The sequence below is a fragment of the Bubalus kerabau genome, chromosome 3 (assembly GCF_029407905.1).
Source record: "Bubalus kerabau isolate K-KA32 ecotype Philippines breed swamp buffalo chromosome 3, PCC_UOA_SB_1v2, whole genome shotgun sequence".
Classification (NCBI taxonomy): Eukaryota; Metazoa; Chordata; class Mammalia; order Artiodactyla; family Bovidae; genus Bubalus; species Bubalus kerabau.
This window is the reverse complement of record NC_073626.1, coordinates 32,066,184-32,079,447: the sequence shown is the minus strand read 5'-3', so window position 1 is coordinate 32,079,447 and position 13,264 is coordinate 32,066,184.

Genomic DNA, 13,264 nt, shown 5'->3' with positions numbered 1-13,264 from the left:
CAAAAGGACCTTCAAATTCGTTTAACTCAGACTCCTCCGTTTTACAGATGGACAATCGGATGCTCAGAGAGAAGTGATTTTCCCAGTGACATACAGCTGATTAGTTATAACACTGGCCTTTGAATTCAGGTCTTCTGTGTTCCAGTCCATCTTCTGTCCATTGGATCACTCTTCCTCCTGAAGCTTCCTTCCATCTTGTAAAATGCAGCAGACAAACTATATGGCCATCAGTTACACCAATCTTTCTAGTGCAGGAGAGCAATAACTCAGCAAGAGGCAACCCAGGGTTGGAGCAGTGGAACTTTCTCTCTGCCACACTCCAGCAGTCTTAAATTCCGTAAGATCAAGGGGCTTTGGGGCAGCTGGCCTTGAACTTTCCAAGGACCTTTGGCCTGAGAAGTGCCATGGTTTTTGTTTGAGAACCAGAGCATGGTGTATAGCAACTTCATAGGTCCATTAGGTCCAGCTTCAGCCCCCTGCAGGCTATATCTTGCCGCCTCTCATTCAACCAGAACAGGGCAAAGAAGCAGCTCCCTCCTAGAATATGACTGGGGTCCAAGGCCCGCCCGTTTTCACCTATGTCCCTCCATGTTAGCCTAGGAAACTTCAAACTCTTGCTAAATCTGTAGAAGAGAAAGGCGTGACCTTCTTCCCACTAGGAACCAAAGGACTGTTTAGCAATATTGCCCCAAGGGCTCAGAAATTGGAGATAACAGCTTCTGATTGCTACATCATCATCCCATTTCTGTACATCATTCTAGTTTTCAGCCAAACTAAGCCACAAAGATTTCTGTCTAAAAATTTAGTTCGCATGACCACATGACTCTGAAATTCTTTATCGGTTGCCATGAAACTTGATCACAGACCCTGAAGAATCCAAAGTAGTGAAATATCTTCCACTGGGAAGTTAAGGTTCCCTATGAAACAGTGAACTTTGATGTCTGAATATTATTGCTTTTACAAAAATGTTAAGCTACATACCACTTGGGAGTATCTTTCCCGCCATCAGAGAAATCTCTGGAACTGACTTGCAAAGGGCTGACAGGCATTAGTTTGTTTGTTTTTTTAACAGTTTTATTGAGGTATTATGTACATGATACCTCAATATTATACATGTGTTTGACATGGATAATAACATGTCAAAAGTGTTCTCATTGTAAGTGTAAAATTCAATGATTTTAAGAATTTTATAACCTCATAGACCATTTTCATTACACCAAAGAGATCCTTTCTGCTTCATAGGCTGTACTCCCCACTCCCCCTCCCAGCAAACATGATTCCGTTTCTCTATAGATTTATCTTTTCTAGGCATTTCATAACAAATAGATGGATGTGTCACAGTAGATAGCCATATCTTTACGACTCACAAATTGGATCCATCACTTACTGACAATCATGGCCCAGGCACTGCACGTGCTGCTTGTCTTAAATGAGTGAAACAGACTAGATCCCGTCCAGCTAGGAAGGCAAAAAGTTAAACAACCCAAAACAATAACAGATGAAGATGGGCTGTGAAAAGGGTAGCCATGGGGTGGGGATGGGTGGGGGTCCCAGGAGGGTAAAATGAGGCAACTCAGAGTTGGCGTTAGGATGGCACTTAGATGGTGTCAAGCAGCCTAGGAGGGACTTCCCGGTGGGGGAGGGGAGTGACATAGTGGCCGTGCAAACAGATTGGAGCAGGGCCAGAAACAGGTATGAAGACCACCTGGGGAAGTGCTGGGGTAGCCCAGGGGAGAGGAGCCGCCGGGGGCAGTGTAGCCCAGGGAATGAAAACTTGGATTCCCTGCCAGATGTATCTGTGAGGAGTTTAACTTTGGATACTTTGCGTCTCTAAACTTCTTATCTGTGAGCTGAGGAGACTAGTGGACTGTCTTAGAAAGACTATCCCTGTGATAATTCAGTGGACAGAGGCATGTGCAGTATCTCACACAGGACCAGGCACGAAGGCTATGCTCAGCCACTGTGAGCTGGGGGGCTCGCTGAGGGGCCCCCCAGCCTCCCTCTGCTCAGAAAACGCGTGCTGAGCTTCCGCACTGTGTTAAGCTCTGTGACCGAGGAGGAAGGCCTCATTCCTGCCTTCAAGCCATTTTCCTTGAGCAGGGTAAGTTCTTGATCGTTTCATACCCTGGACCCCTTTGGTTGTCTGGTGAAGCTTACAGACCACTTCTCAAAATTGTATTTTAAAAGCACAAAATCAGATCTATAAAAGGCCCCCGTGGATTCTCATGAATGACGGAAGTGGGAGGACCACCACTCTAGATGTCTGGTATTATGAGAGAAAGCCTTTTGTGTATTCTTGGATAGCCTTTGGAATAGAACAATTGTTTAGGCATTTACTGAGCACCTACTGTGTGCTGGGCAGTAGAAATACAGCAGAGAATAAAATGACGTTCCTGCTGTCATGAACTTACACAAGGGGGGTTGGCAATAAACAAATAAACTCAGAATCATACAGCATATCAGCTGGTGATAGGTGCTGTGGGAAAAATTAAGTACTTACGAAAATAAAACTCACAGAAACTGAGCCTCTAGATCTCTCTCTCTCTCTTTCTCTCTTTCTCTCTCTCTCTCTCTCTCTCTGTCCCAAGACATGAGAATCCTCTCTTACCTGGAAGAGCATCAGCCTCTTGTTCTATTCAGGCCTTCCACTGATTGGATGCAATCAACCCACATTAGCGGAGAAGGCAATGGCACCCCACTCCAGTACTCTTGCCTGGAAAATCCCATGGACGGAGGAGCCTGGCTGCAGTCCATGGGGTCGCTGAGGGTCGGACACAACTGAGCGACTTCACTTTCACTTTTCACTTTCATGCATTAGAGAAGGAAATGGCAACCCACTCCAGTGTTCTTGGCTGGAGAATCCCAGGGACGGGGGAGCCTGGTAGGCTACCGTCTATGGGGTCACACAAAGTTGGACACGACTGAAGCAACTTAGCATCAGCAGCAGCAGCAGCAGCAGCAACCCACATTAGGGAGGGCAACCTGCTTTACTCAAGAAGGGGACTTAAATGTCAACTTCATCCCCAAGCACCCTCACAGAAGGACTCAGAATAAAGCTGCAGAGAAGGATCATTTTGAGTGGAAAAGTGAAAGTGAGTTTTGAGTGGAGGGAATGGCAAATATAAAACTCTGTGCTTGGGGCAAGCTCAGAATGTCGAAGCTACAGTAATGAACCACTATGGCTGGAGCATAGACAGGGAGCAGGAGGAGGGCTCAGGGAGGGGAGGAGTCCCAGGGAAGGAGCTGTGGTTTGAGAGGTGGACAGCGCCTGGTTCATGAAACCTTGGGATCAAGCTGAGACTCAGGCATTCTGTTTAAAGGATCATGGAAAGCCACTGGTGAGTGTAAGCCACATGTATCTGGCTACTGTGCTGAGAACAGACTGCAGAGGGGGCAGGGTGGAAGCTGGGACACACCATCACTGAGCTTGTTGTCATAATCAGACTACAGAGGATGGTGGCTTTGGCAACAATGGATGCTGCAAAGGCCATGAGAAGCAGCCAGATTATGGACCTACTTTGGAGGGCCAGCAGTTCAGTTCAGTTGCTCAATTGTGTCTGACTCTTTGCGACCCCATGAATTGCGCACTCCAGGCCTCTTTGTCCATCACCAACTCCCAGAGTTCACTCAAACTCACATCCATCAAGTCGGTGATGCCATCCAGCCCAGCACAGGGCCCAGTTATTGGGTGAATAGACAAATTAATAGACACTTTCATAGAAAAATACACGCATTCTCAGGATGAGTGCCATCAACCCTTTCAGAGACCTCAATTATGCCTGCTGACAATTCAGCTGTCACAGAGGGAAGCCTCTGCTATATGGCCCCCGTCAGCTGATTATTTTCTGAACGGCTATGCATGTGCCTGCCCTTCTGGAAAGTTGCTCTTGCTTTATTCATCACTATCTGCTTCTGTCTCTTTGCCAGAAAAGTTTTCTCTACGTGTGTGACCTCCATTATATCTTGGTAGTCCTGCTTTGTTTTGTGAGCTTTTTGGGGCCAGTCAAATATTGGTCTTGTTTGTTTTGATTTGTTTTGTCTTTTTCCCCCAAAGTACGAAAATATTGTGTGTGTGTTCATTCATGTCCTGCTCTTTGTGACCCCATGGCTGTAGCCTGCCAGGCTCCTCTGTCCGTGAAATTTTCCAGGCAAGAATCCTGGAGTGAGTTGCCATTTCCTCCTCCAGGGGATCTTCCAACCAGGGACTGAACTCGTGTCTCTTGTGTCTCTTGCATTGGCAGGAGGATCTTTACAACTGTGCCACCTGGGAAGCCTATTGAAGTAAATTTACAGACATCAGATGCACAAAGCTTACAGGAGCAGTTTAAAGTGTATACCTGTGAAATGTCCACTCCAAACAGGATTAGAATACTCCTAGAGCCCAAGATAGTCCCCTTAGACCCCTTTCCAATCAATCTCTACCATCTCCTTCCCCGCCTAACCTCTGTTATGATTTATGCTTGCCTTGAATTACTTTGACCTATTCTTAAACTTTATCTAAGAAAATAGTTACTGTTCATTCCTTAGTGTCTGGCTTCTTTCACTCAATACAGTGTGTTTGAGATGCATGTATGTTACTGATTGCATCCATAGTTTGTACCCTAGATAAATATAGCACAAGTTTTTAAAGTAATTCACCACTTGGCGGACGTTTGTGATGCTTCCAGTTTGAGGTCATCATGGTTAAAACTGCAGAAAAGTTTTATTCATAATAAACAAAGATATGGGAACAGTTGAACAGATAAAGAAAATGTAGTGGATACACACAGTGGAATATTAACCAGCCTTAGAAAGGAAGGAAATACTGTAATATACAACGACATGATGAAAACTAAGGATATTACCTGGTGTGAAACAAATTAGTCAAGGAAGGACAAACCCTGCATGATTCGACTCACATGAAGTGGTATATTAAATAGCCAGACTCATAAAAGTGGAAAGTGGATTGGCAGTTGTCAGGATCTGGGAGATGAGAAGTTGCTATTTGGTGGAAATTAAATTTCATTTATGCAAGATGATTAAGTGCTAGAGATCTAACTGTATAACATTACACTTGGTTAACAGTACTGCTTTGGGTACTTAAAATTTTGTGGAAAGGATAGACCTTATGTTAAATGTTCTTATTGCAAAAAGATAAAACTGCAATGAACATTTTATTTACATGTAGTTTCATTTCTTTTGGTAAACACCTAGGAGTGGAATTTCTTAGCCATAGAGTTGTACCTTATCAGAGTTTGTTTTGATTTGGTTTTCATGCACGGGAAGGCATACAAGCCTTAACTAGGTACATCTACTTCAAGACTTCCGTCTTTAAGCCTTAGAAGAAAAACAACGATGATCATGATAACCATGAAGGGGAGGAAGGAGGACCCTAATGACGCTTTTGCAGTATTTACCACATGTGGGTTTCTCTGTATGACTTTATTGAATTCTTATAACAACACTGAGAGGCAGGTATCATTAGCCTCATTTTTTAATTGAAGAAACTCAGCCTCAGGGATGTTAATGCATGTTTTCAAAGCCACTCAAACCCATATAGAAGAATTCCATGTTTTTTCTACTACTTCTATAACCTCATATAAGAAGTCCTTGTGGGCTTCCCTGGTGGCTCAGCAGTAAAGAATCCGCCTGCCAATGCAGGAGACAGGGGTTGGATCCCTTATGCAGGAAGATCCCACCTGCCAAGGAGCAACTAAGGCTGTGTGCCACAACTACTGAGCCTGGGCTCTGGGATCTGGAGCCGCAACTACTGAGCTCTGGAGCTGCAACTACTGAAATCGGTGCCCTAGAGCCCGTGCCCCATAACAGGAGAAGCCACCGCAATGAGAAGCCAGCACGCTACAGCTAGAGAGTAGCTCCCACTAGCGGCAACTAGAGGAAAACCCACACAGCAATGAAGACCAGAACAGCAAAAAATAAGTAAATAAATAAAATTATTTTTTTAAAAGCCCCTTTAAATGTCATCTCTCACATCTCGTAATGCCCTGATCAGCCTCCTGGGTGTCTGCTTTGCCTTTGATGAGACATTTTAAGTCCTTTGGATGTCTGGTTTCCTTGGCAGCTTCTCTCTGGTGTCTGAGGTCCTGACACCTGAGGTCCTAATGTCTGCCTGTCCACAGGGTCCCTTTGACTATTAATTTCTCCATTCTCTGCCCAGCCCCCTCCACTAAGTCCTCTACTCCTTTCTTTTCCCCGGCCTTTTCCCTATCAATTTTCCCCTACCCACTTCATAATTACCACTCTCCATCACCAAATCCCATTACAATTTACCTAAACCCCATAAATGATCATCTTTGAATCAATTTCTCTAAACAGTTGCAAGAGTCTTCCTTCAAAACTGCTTCATCATTCTCCAAAATATTTTGCTGCTTTTGTAAAGAATTTTGCCTCAGATAACTTTTATAAGGAGAGTGCTTGGCTCAATGGCTTTATTTTGATAATCACCATAAAAAGAATAAAACAGATGATGCTGTTGACTGCGAACATGCTACTTATGTGAGCACTTTTCTTCCATTTTATGAAAATTCCAAATAAATACATTTCAAGAAGAAAAAGTGGATCTTCTATGATTTCATTTGATCTTTTTTTCCATTGCAAGAAGTGAAAGTGTTAGTTCGTCAATTGTGTCCAATTCTTTGAATTTCTAATTATATTTAAGATAATCTACACACATGCTGAGTTCTGATTATTCAGCAATAAACTCCTGTCTAAAAGCAGTAGCCTATATTTCAGTACTTTTTCAAGTTATTTCCATACCAGTTCCATTCAGTTGCTCAGCCATGTCCTACTCTGCAACCCCATGGAATGCAACATGCCAGGCCTCCCTGTCCATCACCAACTCCTGGAGCTTACTCAAACTCATGTCCATTGACATCCAACCATCTCATCCTCTGTCGTCCCCTTCTCCTGCCCTCTTCAATCTTTCCCAGCATCAGGGTCTTTTCCAATGAGTCAGTTCTTCACATCAGGTGGCCAAAGTAATGGAGTTTCAGCATCAGCATCAGTCCTTCCAATGAACACCCAGGACTGATCTCTTTAGGAAGGACTGGTTGGATCTTCTTGCAGTCCAAGGGACTCTCAAGAATCTTCTCCAACACCACAGTTCAAAAGCATCAATTCTTCGGTGCTCAGCCTTCTTCACAGTCCAACTCTCACATTCATACATGACCACTGGAAAAACCATAGCCTTGACTAGATGGACCTTTGTTGGCAAAGTAATGTCTCTGCTTTTGAATATGCTATCAAGCTTGGTCATAACTTTCCTTCCAAGGAGTAAGCATCTTTTAATTTCATGGCTGCAATCACCATCTGCTGTGATCTTGGAGCCCCCCAAAATAAAGTCTGACACTGTTTCCACTGTCTCCCAATCTATTTGCCATGAAGTGATGGGACTGGAGACCATGATCTTAGTTTTCTGAATGTTGAGCTTTAAGCCAGCTTTTTAACTCTCCTCTTTCACTTTCATCAAGAGGCTTTTTAGTTCCTCTTCACTTTCTGCCATAAGGGTGGTGTCATCTGCATAGCTGAGGTTATTGATATTTCTCCTGGCAATCTTGATTCCAGCTTGTGCTTCCTCCAGCCCAGCATTTCTCATGATGTACTCTGCATATAAGTTAAATAAGCAGGGGGACAGTATACAGCCTTGACGTACTCCTTTTCCTATTTGGAACCAGTCTGTAGTTCCATGTCCGGTTCTAACTGTTGCTTCTTGACCTGCATACAGGTTTCTCAACAGGCAGGTCAGGTGGTCTGGTATTCCCATCTCTTTCAGAATTTTCCACAGTTTGTTGTGATCCACACAGTCAAAGGCTTTGGCATAGTCAATAAAGCAGAAATAGATGTTTTTCTGGAACTCTCTTGCTTTGTCTGTGATCCAGTGGATGTTGGTAATTTGATCTCTGGTTCCTCTGACTTTTCTAAAACCAGCTTGAACATCTGGAAGTTCATGGTTCACGTACTGCTGAAGCCTGGCTTGGAGAATTTTGAGCATTACTTTACTAGCGTGTGAGATGAGTGCAATTGTGTGGTAGTGTGAGCATTCTTTGCATTGCCTTTCTTTGGGATTGGAATGAAAACTGACCTTTTCCAGTCCTGTGGCCCCTGCTGAGTTTTCCAAATGTGCTGACACATTGAGTGCAGCACTTTAAAAGCAGCATCTTTCAGGATTTGAAATAGCTCAACTGGAATTCCATCACCTCCACTAGCTTTGTTCCTAGTGATGCTTTCTAAGGCCTACTTGACTTCGCATTCCAAGATGTCTGGCTCTAGGTGAGTGATCACACCATTGTGATTATCTTGGTCATGAAGCTCTTTTTTGTACATTTTTTTCTGTGTATTCTTGCCACCTCTTCTTAATATCTTCTGCTTCTGTTAGGTCCATACCATTTCTGTTCTTTATCAGGCCCATCTTTGCATGACATGTTCCCTTGGTATCTCTAATTTTCTTGAAGAGATCTCTAGTCTTTCCCATTCTGTTGTTTTCCTCTATTTCTTTGCACTGATCACTGAGGAAGACTTTCTTATCTCTCCTTGCTAGTCTTTGGAACTCTGCATTCAGATGCTTTTATCTTTCCTTTTCTGCTTTGCTTTTTTTCACAGCTATTTGTAAGGCCTCCTCAGGCAGCCATTTTGCTTTTTTGCATTTCTTTTCCATGAGGATGGTCTTGATTCCTGTCTCCTCAATGTCACGAACCTCTGCCCATAGTTCATCAGGCACTCTATCAGATCTAGTCCCTTAAATCTATTTCTCACTTCCACTGTACAGTCATAAGGGATTTGATTTAGGTCATACCTGAATGGTCTAGTGGTTTTACCCACTTTTTTCTATTTATGTCTGAATTTGGCAATAAGGAGTTCATGATCCAAGCCACAGTCAGCTCCCGGTCTTGTTTTTGCTGACTGTATAGAGCTTCTCCATCTTTGGCTGCAAAAAATATAATCAATCTGATTTCAGTGTTGACCATCTGGTGATGTCCATGTGTAGAGTCTTCTCTTGTGTTGTTGGAAGAGGGTGTTTGCTATGACCAGTGCGTTCTCTTCCAAAACTCTGTTAGCCTTTGCCCTGCTTCATTCCGTACTCCAAGGCCAAATTTGCCTGTTACCCCGGGTGTTTTTTGACTTCCTACTTCTGCATTCCAGTCCCCTATAATGAAAATGACATCTTTTTTGGGTGTTAGCTCTAAAAGGTCTTGTAGGTCTTCATAGAACCGTTCAACTTCATCTTCTTCAGCGTTATTGGTTGGGGCATAGGCTTGGATTACCGTGATACTGAATGGTTTGCCTTGGAAACAAACAGAGATCATTCTGTCGTTTTTGAGATTGCATCCAAGTACTGCATTTTGGACTCTTTTGTTGACCATGATGGCTACTCCATTTCTTCTAAGGGATTCCTGCCCACAGTAGTAGATATAATGGTCATCTGAGTTAAATTCATCCATTCCGGTCAAGACATCACAGAACCTTAGAATTTGAGATGTTAATCATGAATGTGTGACATCATATTACAGATAAGAAAATCAAAGCTCCAAAAAGTTAGCAACTTGCCCTCAAATCATAAAGCATCACAAATCTGAGGTTGTGCTAAGAATTTAAGACCCTTTATGAAAACAGCATTAATATAAAAGATCACATAGAGATATATGTCAAGAGGAATGCATACTTGTAGAATGGCAAGTTAAAAAAAAATAACTTCTAGTAATGTCTTACTGTTCTGCATTCTTTAAACATTCTTGAAGATTTTCACCATAGACTGAGTGAATTAATTGGTGGGAGGAGGGGGATCTACTTAGAAAGCTGATCCAGTTTCGAAGGGATGGGTGATGCTGACCTGTGATGGAGTGGGGATTATTAGGAAGAGTGTGAAGCAGATGGTTTTGAGAGTTGGTTATGAAGCTGAATCCACAGAACTTACTGAAATTGATTGCTACAAGGGGGAAGAGGCAAGGATAGTTCCTGAGTTTCTGTTTTGGAGTAGTTAGGTGGATGGTAACTGAGGTAGAGGCTTCTTCTTCTTTTTTAAAACTTTCTGGCTGCACAGCATGCAAGATGCTAGTTTCTGGACCAGGGGTGCAACCCACTCCCCCTGCAGTGGAAGTGTGGAGTCTTAACAACTGGACCACCAGGGAAGTCCTGATGGGGGCTTCTTTGAGTAAAGATGGCTGCAAAAGTTAGTAGGTGAGTTGTCTACATGTTTTTTTAGGATCAGGACACACAGTCTGAAATATTTTGTGAGTGTGTACATCCACATGGATATTTAATTGACAATAAAGGCATTTGAGAAAGTCCATGCCTGGCTTGCAAGTGTTAATGAGGATCAAAAAAGAAAAAGCTGAGAACATAATGCAGACTTTGTTCTTTGTATTATTTTTGTTAGTAAACTTTCATTATGCCTGTAATTTCAAAAGAATTTTAAGACATCCTTACAAGAATTAAGTAGCTCTCAATGATGTAATAATTACATTTAGCGTCAATGATGACCGCTTATTGAGTCAAGCCTCCTGTTTACCATTTGTTTGCCCATATAATTGCATTTGTGGGTAAACTGGTCAAGCACAGTTGGTCTTCTTATTGAGTTTAGATAATTGGACACAAGTTCTCAAGTTACATGTGGGTTATACCTTTGGAGAGGGGGCTGCATGTCAGATTCCTTGGCTTAAAAATATTATTCTTAGGATTTCAGACTTTTACAAGAAGGGGACAAAATAGAGAGGAGACTTTGGGTTCTCCTCTGGGAGAGAGGACACTGGGTTCTTTTTGGTTTGTTTTATTTAAAAAATTTTTAATTGGAGGATAATTGCTTTATAATATTGTGTTAATTTCTGCCATACATCAAAATGTGAATCAGCCACAGTTATACATATGGCCCCTCCCTCTTGAGTCTCCCTGCCACCTTCCGCTCCCTCTGGCTTTTTAGAGGAGGAGACAGACGACTATGCACACTTTCGTGATTCTAAAATGACTGAATTGAGTGTCTCAAGTCACACTTGGAGGACGGTCATCAGTTTTTCCTACTAGAGAATCAAAGGGATAAAGCAGATGGAACACGGGCCTCAGAGAGAGATGAATTTAAAAGGTGGTTACTGCTTACTGTGTGACCTTGTACACATTATTAATTTTTCTCAAAGTTTTCTCATCTATAGCATAGGTGATGATGATAGTCTTCATGGGGTACTAGCCTGCTTGGGCTGCTATAGCAAAATACCACAGACTAGGTGGCTTAAAGAACAGAAATTCATTTGCTCACAGTCATTGAGGCTAGAAAGTCTAAGATCATGGTTAGGCAAATTTGGGTTCTGATGAGTCCTCTCTTCCTGGCTTGTAGATGACTGCCTTCTTGCTATCTCCTCATCTGGCCTTTTCTTAATGCATGCATATGGAGAGGAGAAAGTGAGCTCCGTGGTGCTCTTTTAATAAGATCAGGGCCCTCCCGCTACCCCTAAGTCATTAACCTTAATGACTTCTTTAGAGACTCCATCCTCAAATACTGCCAGGCTGGAAGTTAGAGCTTCAACATGTGAATTTGACAGGGAGCCAGGCCCGTTAGGTCACTAACATACATCAGAGGGCTTGAGTGAAAACTAAGTGATTTAATGATGCTAAAAACCGTCTGTTCTGGTTGCAGCATACAGGTAACACAGGTGACTTTCTTTGCCCCCTAAGATACTGTCACGTCTATTGTGCGCATAGCCATTGTCCCATGGGAAAGGCCTACTACTGGAAACATATTCTCTGTCTTGGTAAATCTATTTGTACATGTATCACAGCATTCAACCAAGAATAAGAATGGACATTGCTTTGTCCATATTGTTGATCTTAATATTCCTCACTTTTGTGTTACCTTTTGTAAGTCTCCAAACGATAGTACAATTACTTCCCTTCCCTCTTTAAGAGTTAACTCCTGCATTCTCAGGGTCTTTGGCTAAAGGAGTTCAAACCACCTTCATCTTTCTGTGACATGGTTTCAGAGCTTGGAAAAATTGGAGGTCTTTTTCATTATATTCCTTTAAAAACATGAACTGACTCGGTACATTTTGACTCAGCAATTCTACTTATTGGAATTTGTTCTAGGGCAATAAACTGAAAGTGTGTACAATTGCAAGTGCAGGGATATTTACTACAGCAGAGCCTGTGATAAGAGGAATCAACTGAAAATAACCTCCTCACATAGCACAGGATTGGCTAGTTACATCCAGCCCATCCATTCAATGGAATTTCATGGAGCCACTGAGAAGTATGGTGCTGAGGAATAGCTACTGACATGAGGAAACATTTATAGCCCAGTCTATAAACCTCATGTAACTAACATTCTTATAAAGAAAAACAAGCATGGCGGAAAATCTGGAACATATACCAAGATGCTGCTGCTGCTAAGTCACTTCAGTCGTGTCCGACTCTGTGTGACCCCATAGATGGCAGCCCACCAGGCTCCCCCGTCCCTGGGGTTCTCCAGGCAAGAACACTGGAGTGGGTTGCCATTTCCTTCTCCAATGCATGAAAGTGAAAAGTGAAAATGAAGTCGCTCAGTCGTGTCCGACTCTTAGCGACCCCATGGACTGCAGCCCACCAGGCTCCTCTCTCCATGGGATTTTCCAGGCAAGAGTACTGAAGTGGGGTGCCATCGCCTTCTCCGCTAGCAGTGGTTATTTTTGGTGGTGGGATTGAAGTTAGTGTTTTTGTATCGTGTCTTCCAACTTTTTGTATTGAATAAGTAGTAATGATGAATACAGGAAAACTTAATAGACATGATCCTTTAAAAAGCTCGAGGCTCCCATGGTGGCTCAGATGGTGAAGAATTTGCCTGCAATTAAGGAGACATGGGTTCAATCCCTGGGTCAGGAAGATCCCCTGGAGAAGGGAATGGCTACCCACTTCAGTATTCTTGCCTGGAGAATTCCATGGACAGAGGAGCCTGGTGGGCTACAGTCCATGAGGTCACAAAGAGCTGGACATAACTGAGTGGCTAACACTTTAAAAAGCTGAAGCATCTAAGTATCCACTGTGTTTTTGGCAAAACTCTGCATTGGTGAATATCTATTGGGGAAGGATCGAGCATAAATGAACATTCTACAGAAGGATAATATAGCCAAAATAGGTGTCCATGACTCCTTGAGAGCTCTGGTGGCCAACATTTAAGTGGATAAAATTTTATATTATTATAAATATGCATGTATAAATAATAAGAAACTTGAAGAAACAGACTATATGTCGAGAGTATGATTGGTGGTGATTTTTTCTTTTTCATATTTTTTAATAGTTTATTAAATGT